This window comes from Globicephala melas, chromosome 1 (assembly GCF_963455315.2).
Source record: "Globicephala melas chromosome 1, mGloMel1.2, whole genome shotgun sequence".
Classification (NCBI taxonomy): domain Eukaryota; kingdom Metazoa; phylum Chordata; class Mammalia; order Artiodactyla; family Delphinidae; genus Globicephala; species Globicephala melas.
Window position 1 is genome coordinate 142,494,477 of NC_083314.1, and position 25,181 is coordinate 142,519,657.

General features: G+C 51.3%; 1 protein-coding gene across 7 annotated transcripts in view; it reads left to right on the plus strand.

Moving 5' to 3' along the window:
* Positions 1-25,181, plus strand: part of SSBP3 (single stranded DNA binding protein 3) — a 164,617-nt gene that overhangs the window by 29,878 nt on the left and 109,558 nt on the right. The window contains exon 1 of one of the 7 annotated variants that reach the window (XM_060305228.2): positions 15,165-15,183. The exons of the other annotated variants lie outside the window; for them this stretch is intronic. The gene's annotated coding sequence lies outside the window, so the exon portion shown is untranslated. Of the gene's footprint in view, positions 1-15,164; positions 15,184-25,181 lie in introns of those variants that run through there. 7 annotated transcript variants of the gene reach the window in all.

The following is a 25,181-nucleotide window of genomic DNA, read 5'->3' on the forward strand; positions in this document are numbered from 1 at the left end:
GATGGTATTTGAGCCATCAGCTTCAAACCCCTCTGGGTTCCTGTGGGGCTGGGGCTGTGTGCTTGGTATTCCTGGCAGGTCCCCTGCGGGGAGTGTGGGGTTGCTTGGCATCCTTGATGCCAGGCCGGGTGGAGGATGGAGGAGAGGGATGGGGAAGCTTGCTCCACGCGGTACAGTTTCACTGACTGCTTGGTTTCTCTGAGCCGCAGCTTCTTTACCTGTGAGATGGAGAGAATGTAAGTATCCATTGCAGGATGGGTTGAGGGTGGTTGGTGAACAAATTTCACTCAGGAAAACGGTAGGTATTTGGCATTGATAATCCCGGAAAGGCTTGGACAGGTCAAGAACTGATGGGTGGGAGGGGTAGGGCCAGTGGCGCTTGAAGGAATTGATGACGCTGCCCTTTGTGGTTTGTCAACGGGATTAATAACAAAGGTCACTGGGATGAGACAGCTTTCCCAGGGTGTTTGCTCAGAGGGGCCATCTTCCTGGAGCCTGTGCCCCCTGGTGAGTAGCTGTAGGAGTGAGGGGTCAGGCCTGCCAGCCACCTGGTTGCTCTGGCCACTGGCTCCAGACACCCCATTTGCTGCCCACCACCCGATGCCCGCACACATTCCCACTCCCCTGCCTCTTAGCTGCTCCTAGAAAGCTGCTTGGATGGCTTGGCACTCTCCGAAGGTGGGCTCCCAGCCCCATGCCTATTGGCCCTTTGAGCCCTCCAGGCAGCTTTTCTTGGGAACTTCCCAGGTGCCTGCTCTCAGGGGAGGCATCAGTATTAGCCTGTCTTTCTTGTCGAGTAGGCTTACAGTCTAGTAGAGATGACAGAATGAAAGCAATTAATGGTCGCTGCAGCTCCAGTGGTTCCAAATCCCACACACCCCGGAACTGGCTCAGCCCAGGGTACTCGGCCTGGACACCTCGGTGTACAGCCCCTAGGTATAAATAGGCTGGTGGGGGAGGGGGTCTGCTGAGCTAGGGTGCTGAGAGGCGTTCTTGTTTTTTAAAAACACTTGCCGGGCCATCTGAATCCATCCCGGGCACCCGCAGAGGCCTGATTGACTGGATTCCCTTAACCCTTCTCAGCTCTATAACCAGAATCATGGAGAGCGGCACCCGCTTTTTATAGAAGTGGAAACTGAGGCCCAGGCGGGGAAGAGGCTGCCTTGAGTGACAGAAAGGGGCCCCAGAGGCTGTTGAAAATTTCCCTCCAGCCCTTAGCAGCGGGCTGGTAGGTCTCACCTTGCTCCCAAGGCCGTTACCATTAGCAACCAACTTCCCCTGTTGGTTCTGGGGGCCCTCGAGGGGAAGAGGGAAGAAGGTGGAAGCCAGGCTGTCAGTCAGTCAGGTGACATTTGAGTGTCTGTGTCAGTGGGTTAGGGCTGGTGACACTGTGCGGAGGGCCGGGGCATACCAGAGTCATCCAGTGCACAGGCGAGGTCTTGCTACTAATTGTTCCCAGTACTGGGGAAATTACATGCAGGGACGCCTTGCTTTGTGCAAAAAGATGCCTTCCTCCCCCCCCCCACCCCCCCACCCCTTATACACACAAAAGAAATTTGAAGAGAAGCAAAGACAAAGTAAAGGCTAAAGTAAGGTCTGCTTGGGTCAGGCAGACTTTGCTCTTGTCCTAGTCCAGCTGTTCTCTAGCTTTGTGGACTTGCATTAATTGCTTGGCCCCGCTGAGCCTCCGTTTACTCATCCATAAAACAGGGATCAAGGCACAGGTGTTCATTAGCAGCGCTTAGCACCGCCTGACACCCCTGAGCCCTCAGTAAGGGGTTGCTACTCTAAGAAGAATTGGCAACCTGTGGTGGGTGTGTTACCGTTTATTGAGTGACATCTAGGTCCTGCCAGAGGCTTGACACCCAGGGGATTCAAAGCTGGGTGAGGATCAGGTTGGTTGTCGTCCAGAAGGGCAGACAGATCAATTGACGATTGAATAGGCAGGTCATGGTCAGTGCTGGGAAGGGGACACAGGCAGAATCTGAAGGCAGCCCAGAAAGGGGTGTCGCTGGCTGTTTCAGGGGCTGGGTGGGCTTCCTGGAGGGGACGTTGCAGCTGGGCCTCAAAGAACACAGGAGAAAGTGGAGAGGAGGGCCTCTGAGGCAGCTGCAGAGCTTCGTCTTGAAAGATGTGGACAGTGGACGTTGATAGCAGCTGACATTTCTTCAGCTCTTAGTCTGTGCTGGGCCCTGGTCTGAGTGGTTTGCATGTGTGAAGTAATTTAATTCCCATAACGGACATTGTGAGGCAGATGTGATCCCTTTTTGTAGTTCAAAAACTGGGCCATAGGGAAGTTAAAAACGTTTTCCAGGCTCACACAGCATGGAAGACCTAGTGTTCAACGCCCGAGACTCAGGCTCCAGAGCCCACACACAGGCTGCTTGAGTCACTGCCTTGCCCTACAGGACCCAGGACTGGTTGTTGGGAGATAGATGCTCGTTAACTAGTGGTATGACCCACTAGTTGGGCAGGTTGAGGAGTCCCCCACCTCAGTTTCTTTATCTGTAAAATGAGAATCGCCCATTTCCGTGAAATGAGATGAGGTTCTTGGGTGGAGTGTGCTCTATGGGCTACATTCGCTGTCAGCCCCAGCTGCTTGAGCAGGCCATGGTTGCAAGGTAGCCGATATTCAGTCTTCTGGCAGCCCCCTCCCCAGCCCCTGCTGGCTGTCCTTGTTCAGGAGCCTGTGGGACTGGGGCAGGATTAGATGGAACGTGGGCAGAGTGCCCAGCACAGCACTGGGAGGCCATAGCCCCTGGAAACAGTAGTCATTTTCATGATTCTGTCTTATCTCTTCATATTAGTAATTACTATTGATGGTCCGCTCATCAGTCCTGTGGGGTGATTTTAGCCACACTTTATTGAAGAGGAAACAGCTTCGTGGGTGAATAATGCCTCCAAAGTCACAGTAATTGGCAGACACACTGAGCCTCCCAGTTGGGCGTTTCGCACCCCTGTCCTGTGGTACATCACGGGAAGGCTCCAGCAAACAGGGCTTCCTCGGAGACGGCCTTCCAAAGCACGCTGGTTGTGGAACGTGAAGCATGCTCACGGCATGTGGTGTGCACACACACTTTTTCTCTCACTTGGGCGCTTGAGCTCGTGAGAGTGTCTCTGCTCCACCAGCAGCACAGGAGTCCTGTGTGCTGGTGTGTGAGCACACCCTAAACCCAGTCCGGACCCTGGGTACTAAGTCTTCCAAGAACAGGCTGCTCCGGCCCAGATAGTGTGGTGTTTACCTGCAGGGCGACCCGTGTGGTTATAAAAACAAAGCAGTGGGAGAAGTGTCCATAGCTTAAGGGTTGCCTGGAGACCCCACCCCCCCACCCCTAGCCCTCTGGTGCCCCTGTGGGTGGTCTTCTGGCAGCCACATCATTGCTCTCCTCCCACCCCACCCTGCTGGGAGGAGGTGGTTGGTCCCATCGGTTTGCAAACTGGGCGCCGTGGCCTTGCGTATTCCCATCTCGGGCCCTGTGTGCCCACAGCCCTGTGCCAAGCAGCAGTGGGAAGAACCGGTGAAGACACAGGGATCCCAGCATCCCTTGGTCCTTTGTGACCCAGCAGAGAACCAGGCCCTGAGCCCGTCCCCAAGGGGAGATTCGAGGCTCGCCTCCCTGAGGGCTGCCACTGCTCGCAGCCACCGCGTTCGTTCGTGCTAATTCTCTGTTGATTTAGAAAGCTCTTCAGGATCGTGTAGTGCCTCGGGGCCACTCTTGTGGAGAGGAGCTGTAATCCCTTAAATATAATAATCCCCCGCACTGGACATGTTTAAGAACAGCCTCCTATGCGTGAGCCCGTTGGCACCCTCCCTCCAGCAGTCCTCCTGGGGGCGATGGACCAGGCTTGTTATCCCGTGTTGTTGATGAGAAGGCAGGTAGGTGGCTTTTGTGACTTTCCAGAGTCACAGGTCCAAGTATATAACGAAGCTAAGAGTCAGAATCCAACCTGAAGGCTAGTCCTGGCATCCAGGACAGACGGCAGATGCTTGGCACACAGGCCGATGCTCCGCACTCACGTCAGATTTTGCAAGTGGATCACAGGAACTCTCTTCCTTCCGACCCGTGTTCAGAATTCTTTTCAATACAGCATTTTAGTCAGTCATCATCAGTCAGACAACACCGGCATGCGAGATGAGTTCCTTGTCATCGGTGTCACACTCCAGGCTGGAAGTTGGCCAGTGATGACGTGCGAGTTTCCTGGCTCTTCGAGTTTCCAGATAGGTGAAAGTTGGATGCAGAGCGTCACTGAATTCCAGTTGGAAGCCCTGTACCTGTCTGACAGAGCCAAGCACCAGCTTCCAGGAGGGCCTTGGAGGATCTCGTAGGGCGTGTGGTGTCTGACTGGAGAAGAGCTGCTTGAATTGGAGTGCCCGCTGTCCAGCCAGAAGCGAACGGAGGGGCGAGACGGGCCAATTGCCAAAATGTGATTGAACCCTCCTCGTTGGAGGAAGCACGAATGCCCTTCTCTTCCAGACACCCTGAGTTCCACTCCACATTATGATTTCTCTTCGGATGTTCCCAGGATGACCTTTCAAACCACGCAAGACCCTCCTAGGATGTGGCGATCCGAGCAGTGGAGGAATGAGAAAGTCGGGGTGTGTGTGGCTGGCATGGCGTTGCAGGTACCATCCGTGGGAATCCTACCTTGGCCAGAATGACAAGGTCAAGTTCTGAGACAGGTGGGCGAGTCTGAGTTCTAATCCTGTTCTGGTGATCTTCACGAACCAGGTTCGAGCTTTAGGTTGAGTTTGAAGTCCTCATTCAAGTTGAACCTTGGATTCTGCAGCTGCCCTCGTATAGCTGGACCGTGAGCACAGGTGACCGCGGTGCTTCTCCTCCTCAGCCTTTCCTCCACGCTGAGTCACAGAAACTGTGCGCCACGGTCACCTAACTAGTGGCTCTCTTGTTTTGATCGTGTAACTCTTCAAACGTTAGCTGATTTCTTGCTGTCAGCCTCCACGTGGATATTCTTGACCTTGGTTTTCAAGATGCCTTTTCATCCATCCACTTAGTTGCACGGTCCCTCTCATCTCCCCCAGCAGTGTCACCACTGCTCCCTGCCTTCCTGCCCGTAGGCAGGCTCCTTGGTTCATCCCAGCCCTAAACCCGCAGAGCCTCTTTTGCAGTAAGTTCAGCTCAAACCCTCGCCTTTTCCAGATAGCCTGGCTTGGCTCGTCCGCTCCCTTTGAGAGGACTTTTTCCCACCTGAAATACAGATTTAAAGAAAGTCAACTGTAATAGTTAGAGGAACCTTACAGGACATAGGCTTCAGGAGTTTTTAACTTACTTTTTTTTTCTTTTTAACTGGAGAGCCCTTTCTTTAAATGAAATCTTAGGTGGAAGGCCAAATAATAAAACAGAAAAACAGAGCCATGTAACAGTTTAAGGGGAGGAGGGTGCAAAGGGTCCTGCCTGCTGAGCTTCCCACCTTTATGCATCCCCCTGTGGCCCCCGTGGCCCTCTGATTTAGTCCAGCTCCCAGATGGAGAGGTTGTGCCCAGGATAAGGAGATGACTTGGCTGAAGATTCCCCAGGATGTGAGAGGCACGGGCGTCCCCAGGCCTCCCACCCACATCCAGGGTGCTGTGAAGCTGTCAGCCTTCCCCAGCTCTGTAGTGCGATGTTCAGACATGTTTCAGTAAAGGGCCTGCTGCAGCCGGATCTTGTGGGAAATGCAGGGTTCAGCAGTTTCTCTAATGTAGGGCTTCTCAAGAGTTCGCAGTGCATTAAGATGCATTGCAGATCTCAGAAGTGGGATAGGACATAGAGGGTGGATAAACAGTGTAAAATACGACGAGTCTGACAGTTATTTGACCATAGGACCTCATCTCGTTGAGGAATCCTAAAACTTTCATAAATAGTGCAGGCTGGGAGATGACTGGGTTGTGAGTTAGTCCCCGATTTTTTTCGAGATATGGACAACTGTGGGTCTAGTCGGCACTCACATTTTCCTGGGTTGTATCTCCATCCTTTAGAGCCGTCTGTCTTTCTTCACTAAAGCACCTGTTTTGTTGGGTGAAGGACTCCTGTAAGCCTTTGCACTTCCATGTCATTAGATAGTTTCCATCTTTTTCAGTGATCACCGAGTATTCTGCTTCTTGGATGTGACATAATTTATCAGTCCCTCACTGGAACATTAAGATTGTTTCCAATTTTCTCACATTGTAAACAGCATTGTGGTGAACACCCTTGTGGCTAAGTGTTTGTGCACATATATGTGATGACGTTCTTAGACGTGGAGTGGTTGGGTCATACGGTATATACAGCACACTTTAGAAACAAAAACCTGGGGACTTCCCTGGTGGTCCGGTGGGTAAGGCTCCGTGCTCCCAATGCAGGGGGCCCAGGTTCGATCCCTGGTTGGGGAACTAGATCCCGCCTGCATGCCGCAAGTAAGTTCGCATGCTGCAACCGAGTCCGCATGCCACAACTAACAAGCCGATATGCCGCAACAAAGATCCCGCCTGCCGCAGCTAAGACCTGGCACAGCCTAAATCAATAAGTATTTAAAAAACAAAGAAAAAAAACAAAAGCCTGTCAGAACTGCCAGCACATTGCTTCACAAGCTGAGTTTCACTTCCCGGCTTTGTCCCTGGTGAAGTTACTCATGAGTGCCTTTGGAAGGGCCGACTGCAGAGGTGGCCTAGCCCAGGATCCAGTGCTTGGGAAGTCAGAGCCGGCCTCCTGTCATTGGCTGTGCTGCCCTGTCTGGCCCGTCTGGCACTGGAAGGCTGGGATCAGGCTCATTCTTTGTGCTCTCACCCTTCCGATGTTGTCTCCGGGGCATGGCTCTGTGGGGACTTCATACGTATTAATTGATTTAGATTTAGATGCTTTTCCCTGTGTAAGAGCTCGGTAGTGGAGACCCATTTATCTGAATGCTTTTTACATCCCTGAAACCTTGCGTGAGAGGCACAGATTGGACTGCAGAGACAATGGGGCATCGGGGACCTCACTTGCAAGGTTTCTGTCGCCACTTTTATTGCCTGAATCTTGCCTGACTCTGAAGTGAGGGCTGGTGTTCTCAGAAGGGGAGTCTTGGGGGTGGGGATTTATGGGCAGGAGTGGTTGGTGGCATTCTTTTTTTCTTCCTTTCTTTTGCCCAAGTAGATCATTTTGGAGAGGGACAGACTCATGGATATAGATTAGGAATAGACTAGGATTAAACCTTCACAACCAGGGGGAGGCAGCCATACTCTGGCCTCCTGTGGCCCAGTGCCGGAGCAGGACTTCAAGTGAAGCCTCATGGAAATCCAAGGGTAAATTGGGTCCCTGTCCCTTTCTGCACAGGGATTCAAGACTCCAAGAGGTTTAGAAACTTGAACAGGGTCCCTCCGCTGTAAAGAGAGGGGTGGTATTGGGACTGGAAGCCACGTTTGTCCGAATCCAAAGCCGGTTCTTTTCTGGTTTTGTTTTTTTGGGCTGAGCCGTGTGGCTTGGGGGATCCTAGTTCCCCGATTCCCCGACCAGGGGTCGAACCCGGGCCCACGGCAGTGAAAGCGCGGAGTCCTCACCACTGGACTGCCAGGAAATTCCCCAAAGTCAGTTCTTACCATGCTTTTTGTACAGGAAAATTGAACACTTCTAAAGTTTTGTTAGAATTAAATCTGAATGGTTTCAAGGTCTTTTATTTGTTTATAAATAAACTATAAATAAGCTATAAGTGCCATCAGAGAGGTATTAGTGACACTTGGAGCTCCAGCCTCCAGAAAAGAGCAGTTAACCCACAAAAGGAATTCGGGAAGGCATTCTGGAGGAAGTGCCCTCCAAGAAGGAGGGGTGGGGACCTTAGTAATGTTACTTAGCTCTCGCTTTGTTCCATGCAGTGTTCTCAGTGCTCCGTGTAAATTAAGTCATTTAACCTACACCAATAACTATGAGGTCAGAACTAGAATTAGTTTCCTAGATGAGGACATTGAGGCAGAGAGAGGTTAAGTAACCTGCCCCAGGTGACACAGCAGTAAATGTCTGAGCTGGGATTCGAGCATAGGCATTCCATGCTCTTAACAGCTGGGTTGCACAGCCCACCGGATTTCAAGGAGACTGTGGCCAGAGCAGTATAGGAACAGTGTGAACAAGGCTGGGGAGCAAGGCAGCTGTTGGCAGATCTGGGAAACAGCAGGGTGTGCAGGCGCATGGGAGTGGTGGTTCATGACGCGGTTGGATGGGGTGATCGCAAGCAGATCAGGGGGCGTCCAGAGTCCCCAGTTCCTGTCATCGTTGGGCCTCATCCCACGCTAGCTCCGTCACTTGAGTGGAGGGCACCTGCCCTCCCTGGCATCCTCCATGGGAGTGGCCACTCCCAATGCCTGGCTTCCTCCCACAGGCCACTCGGGAGCTTACAGGCAAGCTTTGGGCTGCGCAGTTCCTGAGCTGTTGTCTTTCACTTCAAGTTCTCCGATAGAAGAGTAACTATTATCGGCATTTTGGTTATTGCTTTTTTGAAAGTAATTTAAGAAAATCTTAACTCCAGACCTGTCTTTCCACTAGCCATTGCACGTGCGCACGCACACGTATGAAAGCATGCCTCGCCTTCGTTTAGGGTGCCATGTTGGTGACACGACAGAGCATGTCCTCACGTCTTGTACCCGTGGCTGTCATGGCCCTTTCAGCATTGTGTGTGATGCCCTTGCACTTTGATTGCTTCACCGCACAGCACAATGGAGCCTCTGTCAACGTGCCAGCTAATTAATTTTAACTTTGTGATGTTGTTCCGTCTCCACGCACCGTTCACGTTGTCTGGTGTTTTCCCGGTGCAGATTCGAGGAAAGGTCTGGAAATGGAGGATGTGGATTCTGACCCTCCCTCTGGGCCCCTCCTCCCCCTTCTGTGAGGGGACCCGGGGGGTCCTTTCCATCTGCATTTCCCTCTCTGCCTGATTTTCCACAGCTGTTTTGGGGGCAATGCTGGGCACTCCTTTTGGGAGAGGTCTTAATTACTGGGGGGTGTTAAAATTGAGCACAAACCTCACTAATTTGGTCTCTTCGAGGGCTGAGTTGTGTGAGAACCAGGAAAAAACTGAAATTGTAGACAACTGGTAAAAAAAAAAAAGTCTGTTTGGGTTTGGTACTGCCAAGTTCATTATCTGCGGAGAGGCGGAGTGCCTGGGCTGGATTAGCATATGTGCTTCGGGTATGTGGAAGGGGTATTTCTTAAGGGCTTAAAATAGTCTGTCCTATTGGATATTAATTTGCTTAGTGCATCCCATGTTGTCGTGCGCCCCTCCCCATTTTTCACATTTCTGATGTTAAGCTTGGGTCAAGCATTAATATTTGTTTGTAGGATTTGGTTTTCTATTTATGTTTTTCCCTGCTGCTGGTGTTTTTTTTGAGAAGGCTCACACTTTGTGTTAAATGGAGTCTGGGCTGAAGAGCAGGTGGGACCTGTCTTTCCAGCAGTTGGACCCTGGCAGGTACCTCCTCCTCTCCAGGCCTCAATTTCTACATCTGTAAAGTGGGGATGCTGGACTACCTGTCTGCATTCTTTGAATCCCGTCTACTACTATATCCTTTATAACGGAGTGCATTTGACTCCGGAGTGTAGGGTTCAGCAGACTGTTTCTGTAAAGGGCCGGATAGTAAATATTTTAGGCTTTGTAGATTGTATGGTCGCTGGCACCAGCACTCAGCTCTGCATTGTAGCACAAAAGCAGGCACAGACAGTGCAGAAATGAATGGGTGTGGCTGTGTTCCAATAAAACTTTATTTACAGATATAGGTGGTGGGCCAGATTTGGCTCATGGACCTTAGCTTGCCAATCCCAGCTCTGACGTGTTCTCTTTGGTTGCCATAACATCTTCTCATACACCAGGCTAGTCTGTAGGAAAGAAGTACTTGAATTAAGGACCGACCGCTTGAGCCTTCCTGAGGGCTGACCTTGCCAGGAACCTGGTCTCTCGCCCGTGTTTCCTCTTCTGGTAGCTGGGGAGGTTGCCCATCCAGACATCTCTAGAGAGGAGGTGTGCCTACCTCTACGCAAATCTCCGTTTCCTGAAGGATTATAAGATTTGGTAAATCCCAGGTTAAGTCCGATTAAGGAAACTATTACAAAATAATATACCTTTCCCTGTGATATACCTGTACAGTGGGAGAAAAAAAAAATCAAACCTTGTTTTTTGCTCTTGTCAATGTTGTGGTTTTATTGACATTAAAAAAAATTGGTGGTGCATAAGGTGGTTTCAGGGGCAGTTGTATTGTGCTCTCCCCCACATAACCAACATAACTTCTTGGTTTTTTTGTTTTGTTTTGTTATTTTGTGGTACGTGGGCCCCTCACTGTTGTGGCCTCTCCCGTTGCGGAGCACAGGCTCCGGACGCGCAGGCTCAGCGGCCGTGGCTCACGGGCCCAGCCGCTCCGCGGCATGCGGGATCCTCCCGGACCGGGGCACGAACCCGTGTCCCCCACATCGGCAGGCGGACTCTCAACCACTGCGCCACCAGGGAAGCCCTTCTTGGTTTTTTAAGAGGCTCTTTCTTTGAGAGCAAGAGAAAACTGGTTAGTGGGGGGAAAGGAGTCTAAGTAAAGGTTATCCCTCTTCTTTGTAACTGTTCAATGTGGTATCAGATGGCTGATTTGGTAGTAAGATTGTCTCTCATTTCCTTGAGTTGTACTAAATACTTTTCTTCCAGGTGAAGAAATGCTCATTATTCACATTATTGCTGAAGGCCCTGTGTGTCCTCCTTTGTGTTGGGGAGAAGGAACACTTATCCCCTTTTCCCAGATTGATAAAACAAGGCAGCATGCAGTTAAGATTGAAAAGGCAGTTTGCAGTTCTGGATTGAAAATCTCACTGTGATAAGCAAAGCGTCTTTATCATTTTCCCTGTGGAAACAGAACCGTGTCTTAGCAAACAGTTTCTGGGCGTTCAGGGGTGCTGTGCTGGCGGGGGCTTCCTAAGGCCTGGTGCCTCCCTTCCCAGGAATGCCCTCCAGAGAGTGGTGTATCCTGAAGGTGGTGGCTGGGAGGATTATGCCACGCCCCTCTTTCCAGACTCCCCGTGTAAATATGCAGTCTAAGTAAAACAACAGTGTGCTCTGCAAACCCACTTTGAGACAATTCACTCTGTTCCCCCACCCCCATCCAATAAAATTAAGACCCCTGGGAAGCATACAGCTCTTGTAAATATGAGGTATTGCTGTTATCTGGGGAAGAGAATGAGGGGAAAAAAAAATTCACCACACTAAAAGCACTACTAACCTCTGGGGCAGCCTAGCATGTGGCTGAGAAGCTCTGACGAATGTTTGGACAGCTTAAGAAGATAAACTAGAACTTAAAGAAATAAAACCCCCTATCTGGTCTATGAAAAATTAGAGTTGGGGGCCTGCTGTTTCCTGAAGCTTTCAAGGCCAGGAGCTTATGGGGTAGGAAACCTGCCATTCCCGATGGAATAACCTCTTCCCTGGATCTCTGGAGCCTGTGCCTGTGCAGGGGCCACCTAGAGGAGCAGGGGTGGGGTGGAGCTTCCACCTGTTGTGTCCTCACTCACCAAGTGGACTGCCACTGTTTGTGGCCTTAAGAGGGGGAGGGGTGGGTCTGAGCCCAGATGCCCCTCCCCCATTCTTTAGCTAAGTCACTCTTTCCACAAAGCAACCCCTGGTGACCCCCACTCTTCGCCAGGTTGTTTTGGGGACATGAGGACTGTCGGTATAGAGAGTCTGCACTCCTTGACCATGAGGAAGTTTGTTCTTTTTTTGGTTTAAAATTTTTTTTTTTTAATTATTTTTGGCTGTGTTGGGTCTTCGTTGCTACGCGCGGGCTTTTTCTAGTTGCGGTGAGCGGGGGCTACTCTTCGTTGCGGTGCACAGGCTTCTCATTGCAGTGGCTTCTCTTGTTGCGGAGCATGGGCTCTAGGCATGCGGGCTCAGTAGTTGTGGCTCGCGGGCTCTAGAGCGCAGGCTCAGTAGTTGTGGCGCACAGGCTTAGTTGCTCTGCGGCATGTGGGATCTTCCCAGACCAGGGCTCGAACCCGTGTCCCCTGCATTGGCAGGTGGATTTTTAACCACTGTGCCACCAGGGAAGTTCCTAGGAAGTTTGTTCTTACTTGAGCACCTACTTGGTGCTCGGAGTGTCTAGGGGATGCAGTGCTGGCAGTAACCTCCCCGTGTGCCCCTGGGAGCTCCCGGTGTAGAGTGAGGAAATGAGTAGTGAGAAAAGAGAGAGGGTTTTTTCCTTGCTAGGATATTTTTGTGGGTGTGTTTATTTGTGGTCTGCTCTGCTTGTCCTAACCGTGGAGATGAAGAAGACCTGGATGAACATGATTAAATAAAATGCCGGCCTGCGAATGAAAAGATGTACATTCTAAATTTTGCCTTAAGCCAACCGAGAAACCTTTGTCAGGCCTTGAACCCCTTTTTTTCTGAGCTCTTTTAATTATCCCCCCCCACCCCAAGTCTCTTTACAGGAGAACTCCTGGTGATACCCTCTTTTAGTGAGGAAGGGAGAACTGAACCCATGGTTGGGGGGATGGTAACACCTCCCAGTCAGGGAGCATTAAAAATGAGGCGTTTCACTTTTTAATGATAACACACATTGCCTGGCAGCATCACTGTGGTGTGGTGGTCCTGAATGCATCCGGTGTGTCCAGAAGGGTCAGTTATCTTGATTTTGGCTGTCACTTCTGCTGCTCATAGATGCTGTGTTGATATATACCACTGATGAGGGCCTTGCTTGTTTGCGTGGCTGCCAGGCTGTGGGGAGGAGGGTGGGACGGCCCCTGCTCTTTGAGAACAGGCTCCATACCTCCTCTCTGAGGCCACACTGGGACCAAAGCTATCCTAGAGGCTCTTCTGAAATGCCACGCCTCCTGGGAGGGCCTAGCTCTATTGGGGGCAGCAGTCAGTCTCTGCTTATCCCTTGCTGGCCACCAGTGTGGGTTGAATTGCAGTTTCAGAAGGGCTCTTGTCTTCTTTTTCAGGGTGTTCAATTTTCCAAATGTTTCTCCTTCTCTGCTTTAAACTTCTGTCTGTTCAGTCTTCTGAGAAGGGAGCAAAAAGCTGAAGATGAACCATTATATAAAAATTTATGTCTTCGTCATTAGGACAGGTCAAGTTACAGATCATGAATCTTTGAATAATGATATTTTGTGGACTGGTCTTGATCACCCTTTGTCTTGAATTGGCTTCTCCCATTGAGGGTAGAAGTAAATTGTAAGGTTTAGAGCTGGAAGTGACATGGGTGCCTCTTCATGGGAGGGTTTGTAGAGCCTCGCTCTGCTAACCTTAACCCTTGCAAGGTGCTTTTCTATGCCTTATCATCGTGTAATCCAGGCTGCAACCTGCAGAGGTACCTAGGCATGGCCCCTGCTTTGCAGAAGAGGAAGTTGAGGCTCAGGGAAATTCAGTGACATCCCTAAGGTTTCCGTATCCCAAGCTGAGCTGGGACTTGAAATATTTGGGCTCTAAAGCCGGTGCTTCTTCTGTGGGACCACACTGCCTCCTAGCTTCCTCCCTTGTGGAAACACGGGGTGTGGGGGGAGGCGGGGGCGAGGACCCAGGCAGGCTTTCTCTGATCAAAGCCATTCCTAGGCCAGCTTACCTGGATCAGAGACTTTCAAACGCATTAGAACTGGCTGGGGACCCCTGAGCCCCTCTAGCGCTGTCATTTTATGGTTGAGAAAAGACGGCCTAGAGAGAAAAGTGAGTTGTCAGGATCATACAGTGGATATACTTGCTGATTCTTTTTAGATACTTGAGTGCATACCGAGCGCCAGTATTATACCACAAAGTTGAGGATAAAGCAGTGAACAAAACAGACAAAAATTCCTACCCTTTTGGAGCTCAAACTGAGCGTTCCATATTCCCACACCACAACTTTTCTCCCTAAGCTTCTAGATAGCTAGCTCCTTTATCCCGCCATGGACTCGGGGAAGGCAAAATAATTTTAGTGCAATATTTTGAGCTGAATGCAAAGAGATGGGTGAATCAGCTGGAGAAAAAGAAGTTATGTAATTGCTTCCAAAACAAGAGAAAAAGAGATACTTGGATTACTTACTCGTTTACAGAGCACAAGTTGCGTGCTGGGCCCTGTTCTAGGTCCTGAGAATTCAGCAAGTAAACAAAGCTCTGCAGGATTTGCCACTTAGGACACCGCACTTGATTCTCTTGGAAACCTGGTAGTGGTCGGAGGTCCCCCTCTGCCTGCGTGGTGACCACTGATTTGCGATCTGAACATTTCCCCAGGGTAGGTGGTGAGCGCTTGCTGTGGTCTGCCGTCCACATCAGCAGGCCAGGCTGGGTGCTGCTGCTGTGGGAGGACCGGGGCCAGCTCATCCTCCCAGGATGATGAATGCTGACCCACTACATTTCTTACATAGGGTCTGCTGTCGGAACTTGTTTGCTGATCTGATTCTCTGCTCCACAGAAGCGGCGTAAACATTTGAGTCTTTACATAATGGAGCTTTTCTTACTTATCCAGCATCTCCGTCACCACCTGCAGCTTTTGCCACAAAAACACGGTGACCTCTGCAGCCGGGAAGAAGTGTGGGTGGAGTTTGACCGAGGATATTGGGGAAACCTTCTGTTTATCAAAAGCCCTCCTGCAGGTTAGTGAGAGGCAGGAAGAACATTTCCATATCCCCTTAGGAGTCCTACACTCTTTTTTTTTTTTAAAGGAAAAGCTATTTTAAAACATGAAGGACTTGAATGATCCCCTTTGTATTTTTCTCTCATCAGCATTTTATCAGTTGATAACCTTTAAAGTCCCTTCTGAATATGAGAGTCTCTTTGGCTCAGGTTTCCTCTACAGCCTCTGCTTCGCCTCCAGTGACGGGGAACTCATTACCTGACAGGACAGCACATTTCAGTTTTAGATGGTTAGAATGGTTAGAAGTCTGTATTCTTGGTATTACCACCATCAAGTGGAAAGACTTCCTCTTCCTTATGACAGCTCTTTCAAGGGGTTAATTATAGCAACTCATTCATGTTCTCTGTTCTTCCCATAAAACTCCTCCGCCTCCACCAATGGGTTTCCATTTAAAATAGCTCCTGTTGTGTTTTGGAAGACATCTCGCCTGGCTTCTGGCTTGCCAGTGTTCTTCTGAAAGCGTAGCTTCCAGAACTGACCTCCAGCCCCTACGCTTTGGCTGGGCACCCTCGAAGTATCTGCAGTTGGCAAGAGGGAAAAGTGTGGCAGGGGCCGAAGATGTTCTTGAGTCAAGAGCTGGCTGTGATCCGCTTTACTCTGTGGTAGGTATCAAGTACGTTCCCAGGCCTGTTTCCTACTCCCAAATGCCAACAACTCTGCCTCTTAAGTGAGGTTTAGTTTAATGCCCAACCTTACCTAAATGTTACTTCTATTATTATTCAGAGCCGTGGGTAGAGTTTCCCTGTGTCGTTGAGCACATGGGTGGGGACGTACCAGTAGGATGCCGGCTCTGCTTGGAATCCTCCTCCTGCATCCTTTGTTCCCGGAGCCCTGTCCAGCTCGGATGGTACTGTTCTACTGTTGTTGTTTATTAGGATGTCTTTAGAGATCAGACTGGACAACCTCCTCGGTTTACCAGCAGGGGAAACCGAGGCCCAGAGGGTCAAAGTCCACCTGTCCCTGTTCTCCTGTCACACAGCAGGTTAGCCTTTGTGGCTGGGAGCCAGGCTTGTCTCTTTTGCTGGTGCTCTCTCTGCCCTGCAGTGAGCCCCCAGCTGCACTCCCTAAAAAATTGGGGCTTTAGTTTAGCAGTTGTAGAATTGCTTATGAAGCTTCTGGTTGGTTAGCAGTGGGACTGGGATGTGCACAGAAGCCCTGAGACTCTGCCATTGTTTTCCTCTCCACCCGAGCTTGGCGTGCTGGCCAGACCTTAGGGGCACACATAATGAGAATCCAAGAGTTCAGGGTATCCATTGTATACTGAGGGCCTACCGTGCACGAGGCGGGAGTGGAGAGCTGTCAGAGCACGACGGTGAGCTGTCAGATAAGAGGTGCTCCTTGAGGGCAGACAGGTGTGTGAGTCTTCATTTTTGAATGCACTGTGCCCGGCACATAGTAAGTGCCCAATAAGGATTTGTTGAATGAACCAAAGGATTTGTATAAATGAGACCAAACAATGTATAAGCTTGGTGGCAGCCTTCCCATCTGGTGGGTTAAAATGGAAAAAGCAGATTCTTTTTTACCTTGCAAATGTTCTTGGAGCTCCTGCCCTGTCCTAGATGCTACAGAGGGATATAAAGGTACGGTCACAGCCCTGCCCTCGAGTAGGTTAGGGAAGGAGACCCTAAGATAAGGACTGTCCCATGCCTGGATGGTACAGGAGGTCCCCTGTAAGCGCTGGTTGCCCACCGGCCTTGGCTGTGGAGGGTCCTTCCTTGAGGGTCCCTCCCCAGCTGCTTTTATCAGTGTCGCATGTGTAACATGGTGCCCAGATAGGTGCCTGTTAAGCGTGCAGCCTGAGGCTAATACTCCAGTTGAAGCTGCGCCCTCCCTCTCCCCAAGGGCAGGGCCCACCCCCACCCCCACCCCCACCCCATGGCCCCTCCTCGGCTCCTCTTTAACCCGACTGACCTCTCGGCATGCAGAAGGGCTGGGTGACCCGTGAACATGCTAATAAAAGTCATCACTCCTCTCCGGGCGCCGGGCCGTTTGTGGTACGTCTCGTTAATTACTTGGCAGAGAGAACATTAGGACTATAATTCGCTGGACTGGCCTTCCTCCCAGGTGTCCCCCTGCACGGGTGAGAGGTGGAGGTGGCCAGGCCAGCCAGGCAGCAGGGTGTGGAGGGGTGTGCGGGGTTGAAGTTGCTCCTTTTTTTCTGCTAATAGTGTCAGCACCCTCTATCTTTCCCCCAACCTTACCGAAGCATGGCCCATCCTGCCCTACATCCCCCTGCCCCACTCTCAGTGGATCCCGAGCCCTCTGTTGGGAGCAGGGCTGTGAGCTGTGTGCGGCCCAGCGGCCTCGTTTATCAGGGGCCTGCTGCCGGGGGCGTGGGGGGAGGCACCGTGCCGGGCTGTCTGGGGAGATGCTGGTGGGCTGCCCCCCTGCCACCACTGCCAGGGCTTTCTCTGGAGCCCCGTTTGCCCCTGAACCTTCCTCGCTCCCTGGCTGCCTGCTTCCTTTCCTCCCCTCCTCCTGTCCTCTTTGACATCTCTTTCCTCTAAATTGCCTCTCCTCTCTGCCTCCCCTCCTTCCCAGAGGCCTTTGCTTGGTCCTTTGGGGAGCCACACAGGCCTCCCGCTGGTCCGTCCCTAGGCCAGTCAGTCAGGAGCCTCTGCTCCCACCAGGAGGCCCATTCGCTCCCCCAACTCCCCCCTGACCCCAAGAAGGTGAGGTGTGAGCTGGGGGGCTTCACCCGCAGTGGTGAAGCCATGGCCAGCGTTTTTCTGCCTCTGGGTGGTGGTATTCAGTGTCCCCGTCAAATCCGATAGGCCGAGGAAAGTCGTTTTAAAGATACATCCTTGAAGACCCCAGGAACTCTGGTCTCTGAGCACAGAGAGGGCTGAGTGGTTGGCGGGGAGGAAGACTTCCTGCGAAATGGAGAGGGAGTACGGGGCAGTTCAGGGGGGCCCCCGGGCGCACCTCGCAGGGCTTGCAGATGTGGGTGTCAGGGCGGGAGAAGCCTGCTCCCCTGAGCCCTGGCGCTTGGCCTGGCGTCTGTGTCCCTCAGAGCCCGCACTGCACCCCCAAGCTGTGTGTGGGGTTGGGGGCTGGGGAGGGCTTGTTTGGCAGCAGGCGCCTATCAGACAACTGGAAAGTGCCAGTGCTTGCCCGGCCATCTGTCCCCATCCGCCTGGCTCCTGGCCGCCTTCTGCCTACCCCAGAAGGCCCGCAGTTGTCTGCCGGCGAGGCCGCGGAGCCTGGCCGGGAGGGGCAGGCGGAGGCCCATCTTGCCTTTGTTTATTCCCATCTAATTTTCGGCTCCTGCGCTTTGGATGATTTGCCAGGTGCGTGGAAAGTTTGCTGCGCGACCGCATCGCGACGGTTTTGTGGCGTGCAGGTGGACAGGAAAGGTGGATGTGTGCCGCGCTTCCTTTCCACGGTTTGTCTGTTGGCTTAACTGGGGACCTTCGCCCCGCACCCGCACCCCTTGCACTCCCTCTGCTGTTTTTCTCTTTTCTTGCTTTAATTTGTAAAAGCGCAGCCTAGAGCAGGCCAACTCTCCCGCCATTTGGGTTCACCCGCACACCACCCTCTCCAAGCTAGTTAAAGGGTTAAAAATTATGGGGAAGTTCAGCCGGCACTTGCAAGATATGGTTGCCGTGGCAACAGGCCTTCTAATCTGGTAGGTGACCTGAAAGACTGGAGAAGATGTAGGGGTTGGTTTGGCATTTCATTATTTCATGAGGCTGCCTCTCCAGCTGGTTTCTCTGCTGAGCTTAAAGCTTGCTGTTCCTGCCACTAGAATTACTGGCACATTCCAAAACAACAGTGTTGATGGCTCGAGCAGTGCATTAATGGGGGTCTGGCCAGGCCGGGTGGGCAGAGGAGAGGGAGCTGGGTTCCAGGAGCGCTAACATGGGACTGTGTCCCTCACACAAAGAGGGGGGTGTGGGTAAAAGGGTGTGCACTCAGGTTCGCTTTCTGCACACAATAGCTGCCTTCTTGAAACACCACCGTGTAAACTGAATCCTGTTTTTTAGTGCCCTGAGAGGGACTGACTTTTTAGGAGGATTTTAGGAGAACTTTAGTTTGCCAAGAATCCTCCTTAGATTTGGTGGGGGGGGGGGCTGTTTAAAGTAGGGGGAGACTCCCATTGCAATTTCTACACTTGATGCCCTTCTCTTTTATTTACCTTCAGCTGGATGTTGTCCAGAAATTTGGTTCAGTTCAGCACATTAACTGCGTGTCTGCTGTGGACCCGGCCCCGTGCCTGGAGCAGAGAGGCGCAGAACGGAATACCTGGTTTCATTCATTCACTCGGCACATGTTGGTTGGATTGCCGCATTTGGGAGAAGGGGCAGCTCAGATCACTGTCCTGGCGTGAGGGGCTCCGGGTGTGTGAGGGGCTTCTGCCTACCTTGCCCCTTACTTTTAGAGGGACCTTATATTGAGGACAGGGAGGGGTTTTCTGGCTTGGAAAGGCAAGAGGCATTCACATTTCTCAGCCCGCCTTTCTCCGAGGGGTCTGCTCTGTTTGTCCCCTTTTCCTCTTGCCTGTAATTACCCGGAAATCCATGGGCCCGATAAATGGTACGTGTGGATGGCGTGTTCAGAAGTCCAGACCTTCCTAAACACAGAACATGCAGAGTTCTATGTTAGCCTATGCCCAGGTTCTGAGGTATTGCCAATTGGTGGCTTCCTGGGTTTCTCGCTTCTCCGAATTTTTTCCCTTCTGGAGAGGTTGAGGGTTCCTGGGATTTGTGAGGGAATTTTATGTGACTTACTCCCTCTTCCCATCGCAGTCGTGAGCTCTCTGAAGAGAGGTCTGTGGGTTAAAGGCCCAGTGGACAGTTTGGAGGATCACTGCTTCCACTTCATAGATGCAGAAGCAGAGGACCAGAGAGGCGAGAGTGTGTCTATCTTCAGGGCTCTGGGATCTCAGGCAAGGACTTGCCCCACACTGTACCGTGCCCTTGATGGGCTGCCCACCCATGTGTGTGGCAGGTGCATGGGAAAGGTTGGGCCAGAATGTGATTCTTGATGGGCGGGAGTTTGGGGGATTAGGAGGTGCACCTACACTGCAGATGGCAAAGGGACGTGCCCTCTTGTAAGACCAGGGGTATCCACGGACAGCAGGACGCACTGGCTGCGGGCTTCAGCTTTCTGGGTTCAGAGGATGGGGCTGGGGGCAGTGGGATGGGAGATTCACCCCTTGCTGGCCAGCCTGGCCTGGCGTTGGGACGCACCAGTGTTCTTGGGAGGGGACATGGTCTGCCACCTACAGCCGAGGCACAGGGTCCAGCTCATCTTCTGGTCCCCTCTGCAGCACAGTCTCCTGTCTGTAAAACACAGGAATTAACCTCAGCATCCTCGGCCCCTTGGGTCCCTCGGTCCATTTCCGTGGATGGAAAAAGCATCTTGGCCAAGTCTCTCTGCTCTGCTGTACCTCAGACTGGCTTCTCAGTGTAGAATGTGGCTTTAGGGTTTTGTCTAGTTTTTATCTGTAATTTCATCTAATTCAATACATTTCAATAAGGGTTTGTTGAGTGCCACCTCCTTTGTCTTTGAGCTGCAGCGTAGGGGAGAATGGGGGTCAGCCCATACCTTGGGGGCAGCGTCAGGACCCTGCCCATTTTTGTTGACTTCCATGGAGCCTGGGAGAGGGTGGTTGGAATTGGGTTCCGACTCTGCGTATAGTTCACTTGGATCCTCCAAACTCTAGTTTTCCTATGGGGAGAGATCTTCTTGGCTTGGGGTGGTGGTGGTGGCGAGTGTAGCAAGTACACAGGGCCTTTACAGGTGGAAGCATCTCAGAACAGCTAAAAGGAGAGGTCTTCAAGGTTGAAGCCTCTGGGATTGGGCTAGTTCTGTGTGTGTGTGTGTAAGTCACGGGGTGAAGTGGGGGGGGAGGGGTGGCTTGAGCTGAAGATTTCTTGGACCTTTAGGATGTAAAAGTAAAGGTGACCTGCATCTTTCCCACTTTGGCTTAGATTTTGGCCCAGAGTTCTTCCTCTCACAAAGGAAGGAATGGATCTGCCCTGTTCTAATTAGAGGGCCGAGGTCTCATTAGATGCAAAATAGATAAAATAAAATGTGTATTCCGCTCCAAAGTTGGTCGAAGCCCTCGGAGAACTGCCTTCACCATTGCGGGCGTGTGGGGGGAACCTTAGTGGATTCCTTACAGATGAGGAAACCAAGGGCCACATGGGATGGTCGACCACCTGGGGATGCATTACCTGCAGGGCCGCCAGCAAAACCTGGGGCTCCTGAGGGTCAGCTCCTCACTCTCACCCAAATCTCAAGTTTCTCCTGCAGTTCTAGGATTTGCCATTCAGAGAGTGCCCCTCAGAGTCTGCTTATGTTTTGTGCGGGTGGATGAGTTTTGTGCTCTGCTCTGGGGGGTCCTGGTTGAGCCTCATGGGTTTCGTTGAGGTTCTTCTACCATTAGCCATCCTCTGTTCCATTTTTTAATTTTATTTATCTATCTATCTATCTATCTATCTATTTATTTATTTATTTATTTATTTATTTAGTGTGGTACGCGGGTCTCTCATTGTTGTGGCCTCTCCCGCTGCGGAGCACAGGCTCCGGACGCGCAGGCCCAGTGGCCATGGCTCACGGGCTCAGCCGCTCCGCGGCATGTGAGATCTTCCCCGACCAGGGCACGAACCCATGTCCCCTGCATCGGCAGGCGGACTCTCAACCACTTTGCCACCAGGGAAGCCCTTATTTATTTATTTTTAAAAATTAATTGATTTATTTTTGGCTGTGTTGGGTCCTCGTTGCTGTGTGTGGGCTTTCTCTAGTTGTGGCGAGCAGGGACTCCTCTTCATTGCGATGTGCGGGCTTCTCATTGCAGTGGCTTCTCTTTTTGCAGAGCACGGGCTCTAAGCACGCGAGCTTCAGTAGTTGTGGTGCGCCAGCTCAGTAGTTGTGGCTCGTGGGCTCTAGAGCACAGGCTCAGTAGTTGTGGCGTGCGGGCTTCAGTAGTTGTGGCTCGCGGGCTCTAGAGCGCAGGCTCAGTAGTTGTGGCACACGGGCTTAGTTGCTCCGTGGCATGTGGGATCTTCCCAGACCAGGGATTGAACCTGTGTCTCCTGTATTGGCAGGAGGATTGTTAACCACCGCACCACCAGGGAAGTCCCAGGCGGATTCTTAACCACTGCACCACCAGGGAAGTCCCCATCTTCCGTTTTAGAGTAGGAAAAACTGACAAAGAATTTACCTCCGTATTGAAATTCAGAGCAGTTATACTGTTCGCACATTTCTGTTAACAGTAATAATAGTAGTGAGTACAATGCTGATCATGGTAGATGCTTGGATGGTAAAAAAGAGGAGTGAAATGCAGCTGCTTCCTGCTACGGATCCTAGCGAGATGAGACTCATCAGATGGTAGCCACCCACATTTTATGTTTGCCTTGTTGTGTTAACGTTGCCATAGTAAGACACGACATGGGTGACTTTCTACTCTAGAGAGTGGGAGGTGAGGGGAAGGGGGGAAAGGGTTTGGAGAAGAAATGGAGCCTCATAGGAAGTGGGGGAGACCTGGTGGGACAGTTTCTGACAAAGGTTCCCTAGGGATGTTTTGTGGAAGTTTGACTTCTTTTCACTGTGTCACTTGAAGAAGCCACCTTGCTTACCAGCCAAGAAATTTGGACCCATTTGGCTTTTCTGGAGGATGTCACTTCATAGGGTAACAAGTTAATTCCTTGCTAGGGGAACTAGGGCTTGAATCAGTTCCCTTCAGGCTTCCTAAGGCGTCCTTTGCTAGTTCTGAAGCTTTGGGCTTTGATGAGCAAAGTCGCGTCTCTAGGCCTTTGGTCCTTTTATGTACCTTGAGCCCTGTCTAGCCCAAGGCTGTGCAGACTGAGGCTACTTGATGTGTTTTGTCTTTCATAATAAGGAAGACTGTTAGTTTGCTGGGAGTTCCCACTGCTTGGCTCACCCGGAGTTCCTTATGGAGAATAAACTTGATGTTTGGATGGATGGGTGGGTGGATAGATAGATTGGGTGGATGGGTGAGTGGGTGGCTGGCTGGGTAGAGGAGCGTGCTCATCCAGGCTGGGTTGAGTCAGGAGTCCTTCCAAAATGCCATGTTTTGTTTGAGGACTTCTGTACAGCTGGATGTACAGGCAGCAAGCAGGTCCCCAATCCCACGAGGGTCCAGCACAGCTTCTGATCATTCCCTTAGGGTATCTGCTGGAGATTCCTTCCTAATGCCCTGGTCCGTTGAGGAACCCTGTCTTACGTGCATATCCCACATGCCAAAGGAGTATGGAACAATGAAGGAAGACTGTTTTTAAAGCTTAATTTATATTTAAATTATTACAGCATTGCTCTTGAGATCTGTGAACTTTAGCATTTGTAGCTTCAACAGTTCACAAGTGACAGGAGTAATTTGTAACCTCCCTGAGCATCACTTTGGTTCTTGGCCCGAGAGTGGCAGGTGGGCTCACGAGTCTCAGAGCTGGTGGGGAAGCCTGGTGCTCTGTCCTGCGCCCACAGCTCTTGGGTTCTGGTTATTTCATGCATGATCTGATTTCATCCTGACAGTAACCCTGGGAATCGGGCATCATTGTTGTGGTTTTACACCTGAGAGAACTGGAGAAATGATGTGTCCCGTACATGCTCATTTTGAAAAGGAGAAGGAAGAAAAAGTTACCTGTCTTTCCACCACCAAGACTAACTTTGTGCTAACTTTTTGGGGGAGTATTTCCTTTCAGGCTCTTTTCCTCCTCTTTCACTTAGCATTTTTGCATAATCATGTTCCAGTCAGAAAATTCTCATTGCGAAAAGTAACATTTAAGAAGCTGTGTAGGCTCTGTTTCTGTTTCCAGGCTCTGAGTCATTTTCGGTGTTGGTGTGCTTTTCAGAGGGTCTCTATGTGGGGCTGTCTCCGTGCCCCTGGGCTGAGCTCACCGGGGAGCCGGAGTGTTCCTTTCAGCTCAGCATCCCTGGCTCAGGCATTCAGACCCGAGCAGGGCCCTTTGTGTCTAAAGCAGTAGTTGATTGGAGTGCTAATGAATCAATTAGAAAATTACTTGCTGCTGAGATCCGCAGCCAAAGGAGGGTTGTGCACAGTCTCCGAAAACCATGGAAGGCCATACGCCTATAAATCTCTCTTGGCTGTGGCCCTTGTAAATCGCACCCCAGCCTTTCTTGGACCTGTTAATCGCTTGAGAAAAATGGGACGACTACTGCTTTGCAGGGCTGCCTCTTGCTTGGCATGGTTTTCTAGCTTGTACTTCTGTCCATTCTTACACGGGTGAGAAGGAGAAGACTAGAGTTCCTGGGAACAGCGTTTGTACTGCACTTGTAAAAAGGAATCGTTCAGGGGCCGTTCTCGTGTTCTTACCTGGAGTCCCCTGCACCAACCCTTTGGGAGGCACTTTGCTATAATATACATGCCCATTTTCAGGAATGGCGGACCTGGAGCTCAGAGAGGCTCAAGCGTCTGGTCCTCCAGTCACACACTCGAGGAAGGCAGTGGACCAGCCTGTACACTGTCCCTCTGTCATAAAGCCTTTTTCACATGGGATACATCTGAGTGGGTCTTAATGGCCCCAGGTTGGGAGTGGCATGTGGGGCACAGCCAGCAGGGATGGATACGGTAAAGGCCTTTCCAGTGAAGTACCCACGGTTGGGGTTTGGTAAGGTTTAATCTGGGGCAGATCTAGAGTTGGAGTGACAGCCAGCAGCCACGGCGGAAGGGCCCCCGGGTGGGTGATGTACCAGGGGGTTCCAGGGGGCACCATGTTGTGTTATGTGTTCCAGGACACTCGCCAGGTATGTTTGAACCTGAAATGGAAATGGGTAAAGGAGAAGGAGGTTAAAGTAGATGACTTGCCATGAATCCTGCCTGAAGTGGCGCCACCTCTAGATTTTGATATGTGTTTCTGGCCCTCATCTTATGAATACAGTGAAGGCAGCACTCATCTTTACCTGGTTTCTCCCAGAGCAGCCAGCATGCTTCTCCTGAGGCAGTGCAGTGCTGGGCTCCCTTTCTAATTTGGCTTCACTGGGAGGGAACCACTGGGCACCAGGGCCTTTTGTTCCTGGCTGGGGGGGGGGGGGCAGGACTGCTTGTTTACAACCTCATATTCTGTCCTTTCATCGCCAGGATGTTCAGTGTGTCATGGCAGTTTTGATGCTTCTGCCTTGGATAGCCAGCAGTTTTTTCATTCGTATAACAAACATTTGAGTGCCTACCATGTGGCAGGCACCGTTGTAGGTGCTGTGAGCACGGTGGGGAACAGCACAGATGACACCCCTGTCTGTGCTCGTGGGGCTGACGTTCTAGTGGATGGTACAGAAATCTGTTGTGGACCTTGGGTCTCAAGCTGATTTGGAAGATAGGACTGTAATAATTCTAATCTCTCCTTCATAGTGGCTCTTTTTTTATACCCCACATTGTGCGGGGCATCTTAAGTTTGCCATCGTGTTCCATCCTCGGATGAGCTCTGTTAAGGCGGGTATTGTCACCCCATTTTTGCAGATGAGGCCTCAGAGAGCACATAGCAGGTGCTCGATAAATCCTTGTTGGCCAGCTGAATGGTGTGCAGTTTGCAGATAGTGGAGCTGGGTTTCTAGCCCAGCCCAGGTTCTCAACAAGATGTCAGGCTGCCTTTCCAGTGCTGCACCTGTCCTGTGAGGC